Source organism: Oryzias latipes, chromosome 18 (assembly GCF_053564925.1).
Source record: "Oryzias latipes strain Hd-rR chromosome 18, Olatipes_Hd-rR_3.1".
NCBI classification, from domain to species: domain Eukaryota; kingdom Metazoa; phylum Chordata; class Actinopteri; order Beloniformes; family Adrianichthyidae; genus Oryzias; species Oryzias latipes.
The window spans coordinates 18,575,071-18,588,144 of record NC_136254.1 but is presented as its reverse complement, the minus strand read 5'-3'; the positions used below and the strand labels follow the sequence as shown (position 1 = coordinate 18,588,144).

The 13,074-nt window shown below is 42.5% G+C and overlaps 1 long non-coding RNA gene across 1 annotated transcript; it reads right to left on the bottom strand.

The window, feature by feature from the left end:
- Positions 1-1,029: 1,029 nt before the first annotated feature.
- LOC144987103 (uncharacterized) lies at positions 1,030-6,030 on the bottom strand. Its single transcript, XR_013650960.1, has 2 exons — positions 2,171-6,030; positions 1,030-1,546 (listed from the first exon to the last, which is right to left on the bottom strand). It is a non-coding gene; the product is annotated as an uncharacterized LOC144987103 (long non-coding RNA).
- Positions 6,031-13,074: the final 7,044 nt, after the last annotated feature.

Genomic DNA, 13,074 nt, shown 5'->3' with positions numbered 1-13,074 from the left:
GTATTTCCCATTTATATATCAAATAAAAAATGCAGCAAACTGTTAATGAACTTTAAAATTATTTTTTTAACATTTCGCCTGACACACGGTCACCCGGAAGTAGTTTGTGAGCACTTTTACTTTGAACGCTGTGCGCTAATGTCTACGGCTGCGAGGTTCACGCTGTCAATCATCTTTAGGTAAGAATCAATTCTGTGATCTTTTCTTTTGTCAGTCACATGTCTCTAAGGATGTTAATTTTAGGATGTTAAAGTGCTGCTTTGAAAAGATAATTTCTTTTTATCTTGCGCATGCGCAAAAAGAACCCGATGGAGACGAACCGTCTTCACATGATAGCCGTTCCCGTTTTCGGTGACAACATGAGAGAAAAAGCTCCGAGCCAGCATATTCTGTGATTTATACAGTAATTACAGTAATTATATGGCATCAGTGTTGCTAAAAATCGACTTTAAGACTGAAATCAGTAAACAAGTTCTTATGGGAAATAATATTTAAGTGCATTGTATATTTTAGAACCATGCATATACACATATACTGAAACTTAAAAATGAACTTTAAAGTTTATAAAATACTTAATTGAATTAACATGTGATATTTCTGCACTTGAAGTTACTCAAAGCGAAGTTCCAGAAAGGTTTGTGCTGCAGAAGAACAGATGGCAGCTCTACATGGAAATACAAAAAGACTAAAGTCATTCATCACTGTGCAGTGTACAGGCAAGTCACCATGATTTATGTGAAATGTAATCAATAAATATTATTTAACCTTAATATCTAATTTTTTTTTTTTAAATTGCAGGTCCTTTAAAAAAACGTCTTTAACCTGCTGCATAAGCCTGATTAGTTGTAAATGATGCAGTGGGGAGTGAAAGACGAAGCACAATTCCTGGCTTTAGCGTCGGGCTGATGATCTGGAAATCACATCTATGAGGAATCGCATCAAACACTTGTATAACTCCAAACAACTTAATGTTCCTTTAAGCAAAACTCCAGTTTAAAATGTTCATATTAGACTTGCTTCATTTAGGAGTTTTTCCATGTTTACCATTTTAGGTTTTAAAGCTTTATTAACAAAGATGATGTTTGATTTTCAAAGCTGTTGTTTAGAAATGTTTTTTTGTCAATGAAAAAACTGAATGCTGATGTGAGGATTGTAATAATGGATATGAAAATAAACAAATTTGTTTCATAGCAATGCAGTATATTTATTGAAAACTTAACGTGAATACGTTATTCAGTAACAGAAACAAAGAAACAGTTGTGGATTTTCCTTTATGGGCTTCTTTATGCAGTTAATCAAATGTTGCGCTTACAATCAGCATTTACTCAGCGTACCTGTCAGTCACATTTATTAGAGGAAAAAATGCATCTGGGAAAAGTCTGTTTGTGCTTAACAACTATATAAAAAAGAGTCATGTCAGGGAAGTTTTGTCCACATTGCTGCTCAGCATCACATCCAGAGGAAGATGCACAGGTAAGAGACGCCAGTTCTTGCTCGTACATGCTTGCAGCTTCCTCTGCCCTGGACTCCAGCTCCATTGAAATCCCTGACAGAGATAAATTAATAAATTAAAAATCCCTGACAGAAAAACATCGGCTGCCGTTCATCTTTCATTCAGGAAAAAGTTGAGTTCATCAAAATGAGGAGAAAATGGGTTAAACCAGAAATTCATTAGGGAGGGGTCAAAACACCAAACTCAGAATAAAATACATTATTTCAGTCTTATAAAAAATACATTCTAAAACAATTTGGTATTCCTCCTCTGTCTGAAAGACTAAAACGTTTTTTTTAAAGATTTATTTTACACTACAGACTTTGCCACCTTTAGTTACACACCTGTACATGTCTGATGATGTGCACATCCAGTCATTTACTGTCATGTTTCTGTGCACTGACACACTCTAAAGTCACAGATCTTAATAGTGTGAATAAGAAGCATTCATAAATGTTATTCTGAGACACAAACTGCTGCAGTTTACTTGACAGCTTTGCTGATTTATGCTGCTGGTACACCTGTCTGAGAATCCTGCCCACGTGACCCCCCTCTCCAGCTGATGAGGTAACCTGTCATTAACGTATGACTGAAGGATCTTGGATCTGTCTGTAAACACCCACCTAGAAATCACGTTTAACGCTAAATTTATTAGATCAAACAAATGTGCCTCCATACCTTATCAGTGGATGGCGGGACTGCATTTCCTGATGTGCGCCGTCTTACACCAGTTTCTTCGCAGCTGCTGCTTTAGACAGAATCCTCTCACAGACATTTTGAAACATTTGTAAACCTGGTTGGTGTTGATATTTCTGGGTGCGTTCTGTCATCACATCCGCTAAATATTCAAAGATTAACGTTTATGTTAACGTTTTACCGTCCCTTTCTTTGTTTACCTGCAGAACGGACGTCATCCACACAAACTACTTCCGGGTGACCGTTCTGCTTCAGACGAAATATTAAAAAAATAATTTAAACCTTCATTATCTGTTTGCTGCATTTTTGATTTAATATGTAAATGGGAAATACGGGAATTATCATGGTACATTGTTGTTTGGACGATAAAATCCGGCATCGCTTCATTTAAAATACTTTTCAGTTCAAATGATTGACAAACATCATCATCCAATCAGCGTTGTCCCATAGTACCTGCTTCTTCCGGTTTGGAAATGTTTTTCATTTTTGAAGATTTCGTTTTGTTTTCTGGAAATTCATTCTGTGTTCTGAAATGTTTTTCATTTTTTAATATTTCATTTTTTTCTGAAATGTTTTTCATTTTTTAATATTTCATTTTGTTTTTCTGAAATGTTTTCATTTTTTTTATTTCATTTTGTTTTCTGGAAATTAATTTTTTTTCTGAAATGTTTTCATTTTGTAATATTTCTTTTTTTTTCTGGAAATTAATTTTGTTTTCTGAAATCTTTTTTTCTTTTTTCTTTTTTATGTTTTGGTTTCTGAAATTTTGTTTTGTTTTCTAAAATGTAATACGCTTTTTAAATTGTTGCTGTGATCTTAAAAATGTTTTTGTATCGAGTGATTTGTTGAATGGTTTGCACTTCAGGGCCACCGTACTCATGGAACGCCTGGACAAGTCTAAAAATTGTCAAATGACCAGAGCTGGTCACTTCCTGTTTGCACCAAGAGAAGAGAATGATTCAGTCTCTGACTGATCCCAAAGGAGCTCATGCCGCTACACTTCTGCGTTGTGGAAGCACTGGGCACATAGATTATACTCTTTTTTTTTAAATGGTTGTGAACTGTAGTTTTGTTTTTTTATTGGTTTAATTATTTTTTTATTATGTATGTTGTATCTGTCTGCTTTTATGGACCGCATCCGAGTCTGAAATGAAGCGAATTATTGATGGTGCGCCCAATAGTACAGAGAATACAGCAGTTATCGCCCTGGCTTATCTTCCAAAAGTTGGAGGGAAGCGGACGTAGATGCATAGTTTGACTGTTCAGTAACTCAGATAAAAGAGAATACATTTGCAGCTTGTCCTTTATCTTCTTTTCTATGTGTGCAGTTTCATAAAAAAAAAAATACAATAAAGGGCCCATTGTTTGTTCCTTTGTTCTCACTGGGAAGTTCTTGAGCAACGACTAACCACCACAACTGGATGCACATGCCCAATGTCAAACCGATATCCAACAATGTCGAGATGTGTGCTCCTCTGTTTCCAATTTCTTGAGACAGTGATGTGCAGCAGCGCTGAAAAAAAGGTTGCCACACTGTCCAGGTATCACAGCTGCGCTGAAGAGCTTCTCTTTTTTGAGCTGTCTGCCCAGTTGGAAGGGGAAACTATTACCACAGGTCATTTTACTCTGCAACGGACAACCTGGAAACCACAAAACTGGAAAAGTAAAATGACATAGAAGATTTAATCTGAATTTTTTTTAAGGTTGACATTAACTAAAATTCTTAAAGGTTATAAAATATAATGTCTATTCATGTTTGTTCAGTCTTGGTTTTCCAAAATAATGTTATTTTCAAGTCTTTTACTATTTTATGATTGTATGATTCTTTTCAATGTAATAGTGAGCATTCAATGCTCGTTAACTAATAACAACTAATTGTATCAAAAATAGTTTTCTATTTTTGTCAGTGTTATTGATATTGTGCCCGTCTTTGCCCATGAAAAATTATTAGAGCTGCAGAAAAAATGTTGTTTCTGTTTTTTATGTTTTTTTATATTTTTAAATGAATGATATGAATGCACACGTTAATTCAAAATTTCAAAAGAATTCAGTTGTGTATTGTGTGTCTGCTGGTGTTTGGCATCATTGGGGTAGTGGTTGTAGGGCTAAAGGTAAAAAAACAAAATGGCAAACTCAGTCCCCCCTACATCACTTCTTTGAAATTACTAATTCTCATTGATGTGTGAAACATGGCCGACCAGTATGAATGAAGAGACTTCAGGGCTATGTTTTCATTCAAAAAAATTTTTTTTCCCCTTTCATAGGTAGTCCATCTGATGCACACTTGCAAAGGGAGCAGGGAGTGAACATGTTAAGAAGCTTCCCCCAAAGAAAATACACAAAATACAATTTCTCTAAACTTGTCTTTGGAGCAACTTGGGCAACAACGACACTGAAGTAGGAACATGTATTTCTAAAGAAAACAAGTCATTCTTTTACCTTTTTTGTAAACTTTTTTGATACTTCCTTTAAATGTTTACTTTATTTGATTGTCTTTTTCATGTGAGCATTGTTATATTGTGTTGCAAATCATAACAAACTTCTGCAGTAGTTTTTAATTCTGACAAAAACCAGGTGCAATAACACCTGGCATGAAAACATCACACAGTTACTGCAGCTGCTTATTTATTTATTTATTTATTTTTACCAAAATAAGAGCTTTGAAGTGGCAGACAATGAAGTGGACCACAGAGTAAAAACAATCATCAACCACAGATGTTCAACAGCTGGCGCACTCTAACCAATCTTTTCTAGTGGTGTTTAGCTTTTTTGTCACAAACGTAGTAGTTGGGTAGTTGAAAAAGTCTATGACTAAAAAACGTGGATCTGGCTGCAGACAAGATGGCATACCTTTTTAATATGAATAAATGGTAACTGTTAAGGTCTCCACTACTAAATAAAGTTTTAGCGTGCCAGATGAAACAAAAAATGGTAATTGTGTTATTCCTTTCAAAATTGACTTTAACAAAAGGGTTCATATTTGTAAAACCCCTTTAAACCAGAGCTTTAGCTCCAGTGTTTACATTCCTTTGACTACCGTAACTTTTCAACCCTTATCCCTTGTGTTATCTTATGGGGTCCAGATGACCCCCATCCTTACATTTACGTGTTCTCCCTACCATGACAAAGGTGGATAAAGGTGGAAAGATTTCATGTAATCCATGGACACCAGTGAAGATCACAAATCATTGAAGAAAAAAGGTTCAGCTCACTGTCTTGTGGGGTCCAGATGACCCAACTCCTAAAGTTAAAGTGCCTTGCAGGCAAGATAGCACAAGGGTTACCACGATCAACACGAATCATCTTCTTCTCTTGGTGCAAACAGGGGTCACGGGGCTGCCGGAGCCTATCCCAGTCACTTGTGGGCGAAGGCAGGGGACACCCTGGACAGTTCACCAGTATGTCGCAGGGTAGAATGTCCTCAATCACACACGAATTCACTTTCACACCTAAGGACAATTTAGATTAACCAATTAACCTTTGAAGCATGCTTTTGGACAGTGGGAGGAAGCTGGAGACCCCGGAGAAAACCAACGCATGCACGGGGAGAACATGCAAACTCCACAGAGAAAGGTGCCCCATTGATGTTCTGTTTCAGGTCCCCAAGCCGGGACTTGAACTTCTTGCTGTGAGGCAAGAGCGCTAACCACTGCGCCATTGTGCATTTTCAAAAAATAAATAGTCATTGATTATTTCACTATTTTTTTGAAAATGCATTGATGGATGATTCTGTAACATTTTTTTAGAAATGTAAGTCTTTTACAGTCACAGTTGTGAGCGGTGGGATTAAATTAATTGGATTGCTACTTAAACCTCTTTTTTACTTTTTTCCCTTTTTTTGGGGCGGGGGGGGCATTTTCACCTTATCGTAATAATTTCTCTAATAATAAGTAAAAAAAAAATCTTGGTGCGCTGTTACCCTTAATCTATCCTCTTTATGCTGTAAGGAGTCAAGTGTGTAACTGTGGATGTAATTGCACCACCACTTGTAACAGTCCAGATGCTAGTGAGCTCTTGAAATTGGCTTGAATCAGGCTCGGGGTTAATTAAACTTGCAAACCCTGCAGCGAGGACAGCTTTCCAAGGCCAAGGCTGAAGAGGACACAAGCTGGAGGTCAGCAGGACCTTGTTAGGTGGAGCACGGGCTTCACATCCCGGCGATGGGGAAATGGTTCGGAGGGTTCAGAGAAGGGGCAGAATGAGTAGGCTGGAGCCGCACTCAGGGAAGGTGAAACATGAAACTGCTTTAGCAAAGGTGTGGGAGTGCGGCTGATGCAGCTGATGAGTGGGTAGTATTGCGAGACAGATGATTGCCAGCTACCATCCCACCCCTCCTTTCATATCAAATGTTAGGGAGAGCAGCATTTCAGATGAGCGGCTGTACCGGCGCTTTCTGCTTCTTTGTCAGCTCCGTCGCCAAGGTGACCTTAAACTAGTTTGGCGGTGGTCCCAAGGCTCAAGCTGTGAATCTCCCAGGAGGTTTTAGCAGCAGCAAAAAATCACTCTGCCACTCTTGCCAACAATTACGACCGGGCTGCAACTGAACCCATTTTTACTGAACACAACCTCTCATCAGACAGAATGAAACAAGTCAAATTACTTCTTGGATTTGATCTTTCTTTTGGTGGGAATATCACCACACATGTGGCAAATGTTATCACCTCACTACCCTTTTTTTTCTTTTCTATTCTATTTTTGCTTTTAATAACTCTTCATCAAACTAGTGTCAGGTGTCTGCGGTTTTGAGGTACAGTGCATCTGCTCATTTTCACAATCACGCTGCTGTTTAAACTTCTTAAAAATAACTTCAAACCGCTTGTGTGTGTCAAATTAGCATCCGTGTCGGAGTTTCATTTGTGTCACATCCATACCGGAGTATCTAGAGGTGCCCCCCCGAGTTGTCTTATTAGCAACCGGTATGGGTGTGAACCGGAAAACATAAGCTGATAGATATCTTTTGATATTTCAAAGTCATTTAAGGCATGGAAGTGTAATTACTGCAAATAAGACAGATTTAAAATGCTGCCTTTGGGTTGCAGGAGCAGATACTCTATGCACTGTCAGAGATTGTTGTAGAAGGACCAGAATAGATATGAGTTTGTGAAAAACAGAAGAAAAAAACGAGAAACTGAAACCTTAAAGCTGACCTACTGCTACGTCATCAAATCAAGACCTGGCAAGAAGCAGCTGAAGCTTCAAGGATACAGGCAGAAAAACTACTACAGAGTGGAAGAAAGTGAAAGTAGGGGAGCACAATTTGTGAGGATTCTGTGGTTTCATTTTTTTTTTTTGTTTTTTTTTTTTTTTTTTTTAACTTGTCCTGTCCAACAGCTAGGCAAACAGATGAGAGCTGAGGGCCTCTTGTGTTGGACATATTTTATTTTAACAAGAGGGGTTATTCATCTTCAGAAAAACCAAAGGTATGTCTGAATAAACCCCTTTTGTAATTGAGGCCAAAATTTATTAATTTCAATCATGTTTGAAAATCTTTGGTGTTGGACCGGACGGAAAAGGAAAGAGGGGAAGAAGAGAGAGGGACGTTAGAGAGAGGGGGGGGTAGGAGGGTGATAATAGGAGGGGAAGGGGGGTAAGACCATGAAGCAGCATAGAGCAGACAGGTTTACTGGTTGTTTATCGTTACGGTACGGTTCAAATGTAGTACAAAAAGGGCGGGGCCTGTTCACACACACTCAAATATTATCAACACACCTGCTAGCCGCAAAAATGTCCACATGTCAACATGCACACAAAACAGATAGTGTTCACGAACGCATACCTATGCCTTTAAACCAACTAGTGTGAAATCTTTCATTCATTCAATCATGCAAACTATTAGTGCAAAGGTGAGCTAACACCTGTGCTCAGGTGAGTGTTTATGTTCTTCTAAAATGGATGGTGGAATGTGAAAAGAAGGAGGAGGAGCGCCCAGCCACCCCCACACCCATACCCCCGCCGCAGCAGCAGCGGCAGCCGGAATTCCCCCAACGCCACACGGGAACAGGCAGGGAACAACCGCCCCCCGGGCGACCAAGACCGCCACCCAGGCCAGGGCCAGCCGGACCGCCGCGAGGCCCCCAGAGCCAGAGAGCAGGGAGGCGCAGAGGGAAAGAGAGCGCCGCCCCAGCCCAGCCAGGAAAGCAGCCCCCCGCCGCGCCGGAAGAGCCCAACGCAGGGCCCCACCGGAGAGGGACGCCCACAGCCCCAGACGAGCACCCCACCACCACCCAGGAGTTCCGGGCATCCCCCCGCCCCGACCCCAGGTACGAGCCAGGACCCCCCAAGGGAGACCCGCTCCGCACTCCAGGCAGCCACCCACCCGGCCCACGGTTGGTCCAGGTAGGAGCAAGGCAGGGGCCCGCCGCCCCCGCCCAGGAGGGGGGAACCCCGGGGAAAAAAGGGCGGCCCACAAGGGATGTTATAAATATGGCCCGACCAGGCTCGGCCATGTTGGAAGTTTGGCGGGGCCCAGCGCCCAGGGGCAAGGACCAGGACCCACCCCCCAGGGACACGAACACCCCCGGCTCAGGTGTAATATGAACCCCCCCACCGTGCGGAGAGAGCACCGCCGGGCCCAGGGAGCCGGCACCCAAGGGACACGGCCGCCATCGCCAAGGGGCCCGCACCCCCCACCAGGGAAGGGGTAGGGGACAGATGGACCCAGGTCCCACCTTCCTTGTAAAATGTGTGTGCGTGTATGGGTGTTTGAGAGGGTGTTTGTGTGCATGTGTGTGTGTTTATGTTTGAATGTATATATTGAAGGGGGAGGGGTGTGTGTACTAAGGGGGGTGCAGTTAAAATTGGCGAGTAGGGCACTAAGGGGACATCTCCTGATTACTCACAGTGATGTCCCCTCACCCTCCACACCAAGGGGCCCTAAATGTCTAAGGTGCGGTTAAAATTGGCGGGTAGGGTGCCAGGAGGACATCTGCTGCTTGCTTGCAGTGATGTCCAAGCACCCCCCCTACCAAGGACCCTACATGTCTAAGGTGCAAATAAAACCGAAAGAGGGGGGGCCCACTCCATACGGCAACCATAGGAGGGGGGCCACTCCCAAGTAGCCCCCCCCCAAGGCGCATCGCAGGCTAGACCCCCCACCCCCTCACCCTAATATGAGGTTATATAAGGAAGGGGGTAAGTTGGGGACAGCTGGTAGACTGTCCCCCGGTGGTCAAACAGCCGTCCCCCAGCCCACCCCCAGCAAAGGGGCCAGGGCCACCCAGCCCAGGGGCCCACCCCCGGAGGCGCCGACACCCCAGGCCCGGCACCACCCACCCCACACAGAGAGAGAGGAGCCAGAAAGCGTCGCCCCCCCCCGGAGCAAGCCCAGGCCCCCACCCCCAGACGCCGGCCCTAGAAGAGCTCTGGTCAGGCCTCGACGGGACCGAGGAGGCCAACCGGCCGAGGCAACCACCGATTGCCTCAGCGGAGACCCCAACCCGCTAGCCCCCCCGACCCGTACTAATAATGGGCCCCCCCTCCCCCCCAGAACGCCCCCCCACAGGACAGGGCCGACAAGCCCCCCACCCCACCCCACCCCAGACCCCGCAGCCGAAGCGGGTGACACCCAGAGCGACCGGGGGCCCCGAGAGGGTTGTCCCGTCCCGTCCCAGAGCCAGGGAAGAGCCGATCCCAGCCCCAGGTGCAGATGGGCAGCCCATCCGGCGCCGCTGGGCCCCCCCCACCCGAGCAGGGCCCCCCGCCAACCCCCCCCAGCACAGGCAAAGGGACCACCCCCCCAAGCCAAGCCAGACCACCACCCCACCCCCCCACCACGCACCCCCACACCCAAGCCCAGAGGACCACGCAGCGCCCCAGCCCGCCCCACCCAGGCACCGGACCCGACCCCCCGACCAACGGATCCCCCCACCGCCCCCGCCAGGCACCGGAAGCCCCGACCCCCACCCCAAACCACGGCAGAAGGGCAAGGAGCAGCGACGACCAAGCCCCCCACCCCCTAAGTCAAGGAGTCAACCACAGGAGACCAGAGAGACTGAATTCTTTCAAAGTTACTTGAGCTTTGGGCTGACATTTTTTCCAAGCTGATATGATCAAACAGCAGATTTCTGTGTTGACTTATGTTTATATTTTTCTTGTTTTTCCAATTTATTAAAATAGTTTTTTTGGCAATACAAAGAGTTATGAAAATGATAGATGCTAATCCTTCTTCTATATCGATGGCACTCATGTCACCAAGCACACAAAGTGACGGTGAGGCAGTGATTGAAACCTTAAGCCAGACTGATAAATCGGCACATACCTGCTGCCAGAGAGCCTGGACAGGAGTGCAGAACCACAGTGCGTGCATGTAGCTGTCGGGTATATTATTATCACAGTGCTCGCAAATGTCTGAGTTACTGAGACCCATCTTGAACATCCTCTGTCCAGTGTAGTAAATTCTGTGAAGAGTTTTGAGATGGATTAGCTGCAGATTTGGACTTTTTGTCAGTTTAAAGGTGTTTAGACAAAGTTCTGACCAGAAGCTTTCATCTGTGCTGATGCTCAAATCTGCATCCCATTTTTTTGTTGGAAGGGCAATATTGTTATCTAAATTACATAAAAGTTTGTATATTTTGGAGAGAGTTCTATTCATTGAAAAATTAATCAGAGTGGTAACTACATCTGGTAGCTTTAAATCGTCGTCTTTAATTTTATACTTTTTAGTAATACTTGATTTAAGTTGCTGATATTCCAAGAAGTTATTTATTCCATGTTTGTCTTGAAGTTCCTGGGGGGTTATGAATCTTCTATCAATAATTACGTGCTCTAGTTGTTTTATGCCCCCTGCTTGCCAAGCTGGGAAGTGAATCATTTTTTTGTTAATAAGGATGTCCGGGTTGTTCCAGATGGGTGTCATTTTGCACGGTTGAATTGATGATTTTGATATTTTGAGAAATTCCCACCAGGCTGTTAAGGTGGCATTTATATTAATGCTTTTGAAACAATCCTGTTTTTTAACTGTTTGGCTAATAAATGGTAGCTGTGACAGGTTGATCTTTCCACATAACGCCTGTTCCAAGTCTAACCATGAGTTGGTTTCTGGATTATTTTTTAACCATTTTAAGATGTATTGTAATCTATTTGCAAGAAAGTATTTGTGGAAGTTAGGTAATTCTAATCCTCCACAGTTTTTTGCAGATTTTAAAGTTTTTAGACTAATTCTTGCAGGTTTGTTGTTCCATAGAAAGCTTGATATGGATGAGTCTAATGTTTTGAACCATTTTAATGGCGGTTGTGTGGGAATCATTGAGAAGAGATAATTAACCTTGGGTAAGATTTTCATTTTAACCGTGGCTACCTTGCCCATAAGGGACAAAGGCAGGTTGGTCCAGCGTGTTAGATCGTCCTGTATGCTTTTCAGTAATGGGGTGTGGTTTAGCTGCACCAGTTCTGATAGTTTGGGGGAAAAGTAGATACCCAGATATTTGATATTTCCTGTTTTAACTGGAATTGTGAGTCTTTGTTCCATATTCCTGTTGAGTGGTAATAAAACAGACTTATTCCAATTAATGGAATAGTCTGATATGGAGGAGAATTCATTTATGATCATTGCTGTTTCATTTACAGAATGTAAATTCCTTAAAAACAGTAATATGTCATCCGCATAAAGACTAATTTTATGATGGCTGTGTTTGGTTTTTATTCCTATAATGCTCTCATTCTGTCTTATTGCTGCAGCTAAAGGCTCAATGAATATAGCAAAAAGAGAAGGAGAGAGTGGGCAGCCCTGTCTGGTTCCTCTTCCAAGAAAAAACCTGTTTGAGGTCTGTTTATTAGTTCTAACTGATGCATTGGGGTTGTGATATAATATTTTGATCCAATTGATGAATGCTTCTCCAAAACCAAACTTCTGGAGGGCAGCAATAAGGAACTTCCAATTAACTCTGTCAAAGGCTTTTTCAGCATCCAGCGATAGTACCGTCATTTCCTGGTTTTTAATGGTGGCAAAGTCTATTATATTAACTAGTCTACGGACATTATCATCCGAGTGTCTGCCTTTGATGAATCCAGTCTGGTCGAAGTGAATTATGTGAGGAGTGATTTTTTCTATTCTCTGTGCTAGTGCTTTGCAGATAATTTTTACATCTGCATTGATTAGAGAAATAGGGCGATAGCTTGAAGGACTCGTGGGGTCTTTGTCTGGTTTTAGAAGAAGAATTATGTTGGCTGAGTTCATGTTAGGTGGCATTGATTGGCTCTCATTAATAGATGTGACAGTTTTATAAAATGTTGGTGCCAGTTGTTCCCAGAATTCTTTATAAAACTCAGCAGGAAAGCCGTCAGGCCCTGGTGCTTTACCATTGGGCATAAGTAACAGAGCTTCATGAAGTTCAGACGGCGAGAGCGGAGAATCTAAGTTTGTGATTTGATCCTCATTTAGCCTGGGTAGGTTTACATTATTAAGAAATGAGTCAATACTTTGCTCTGACGGATTGATCTGCGGTGTGTACAGGTTTTTATAAAAGTTTTCAAATGCGTTATTAATTTTGACCGGGTCATGGGTGACATTTCCTGTTTGGTCCATAATAGAGGTGATTGATGATTTTTCTCTGTTAATTTTAAGCTGATTAGCCAGAAATTTGCCAGATTTATTAGAGTTTTCAAATCTTTCAAGTCGTAGCCTTTGTATTTGAAATTGTGTTTGTTTATTAATGATGTCATTTAACTGCAGCTTTAAATTTTTCAGATCTCTCAGAATGTGTTCCTGTGCAGAAGCAGCATAAGCAGTCTCCAGGGTTTTGATTTTATTTTCTAATTCTAATAAATCTGCTTTCTCTTTGCGTTTTTTGTGCGTTGAATAAGAAATGATTTTCCCTCTCATGACTGCCTTTGCTGTTTCCCAAAGAACGCACGGTGGGATGTCTGGAGTATTGTTGAAGTCTAAGAAG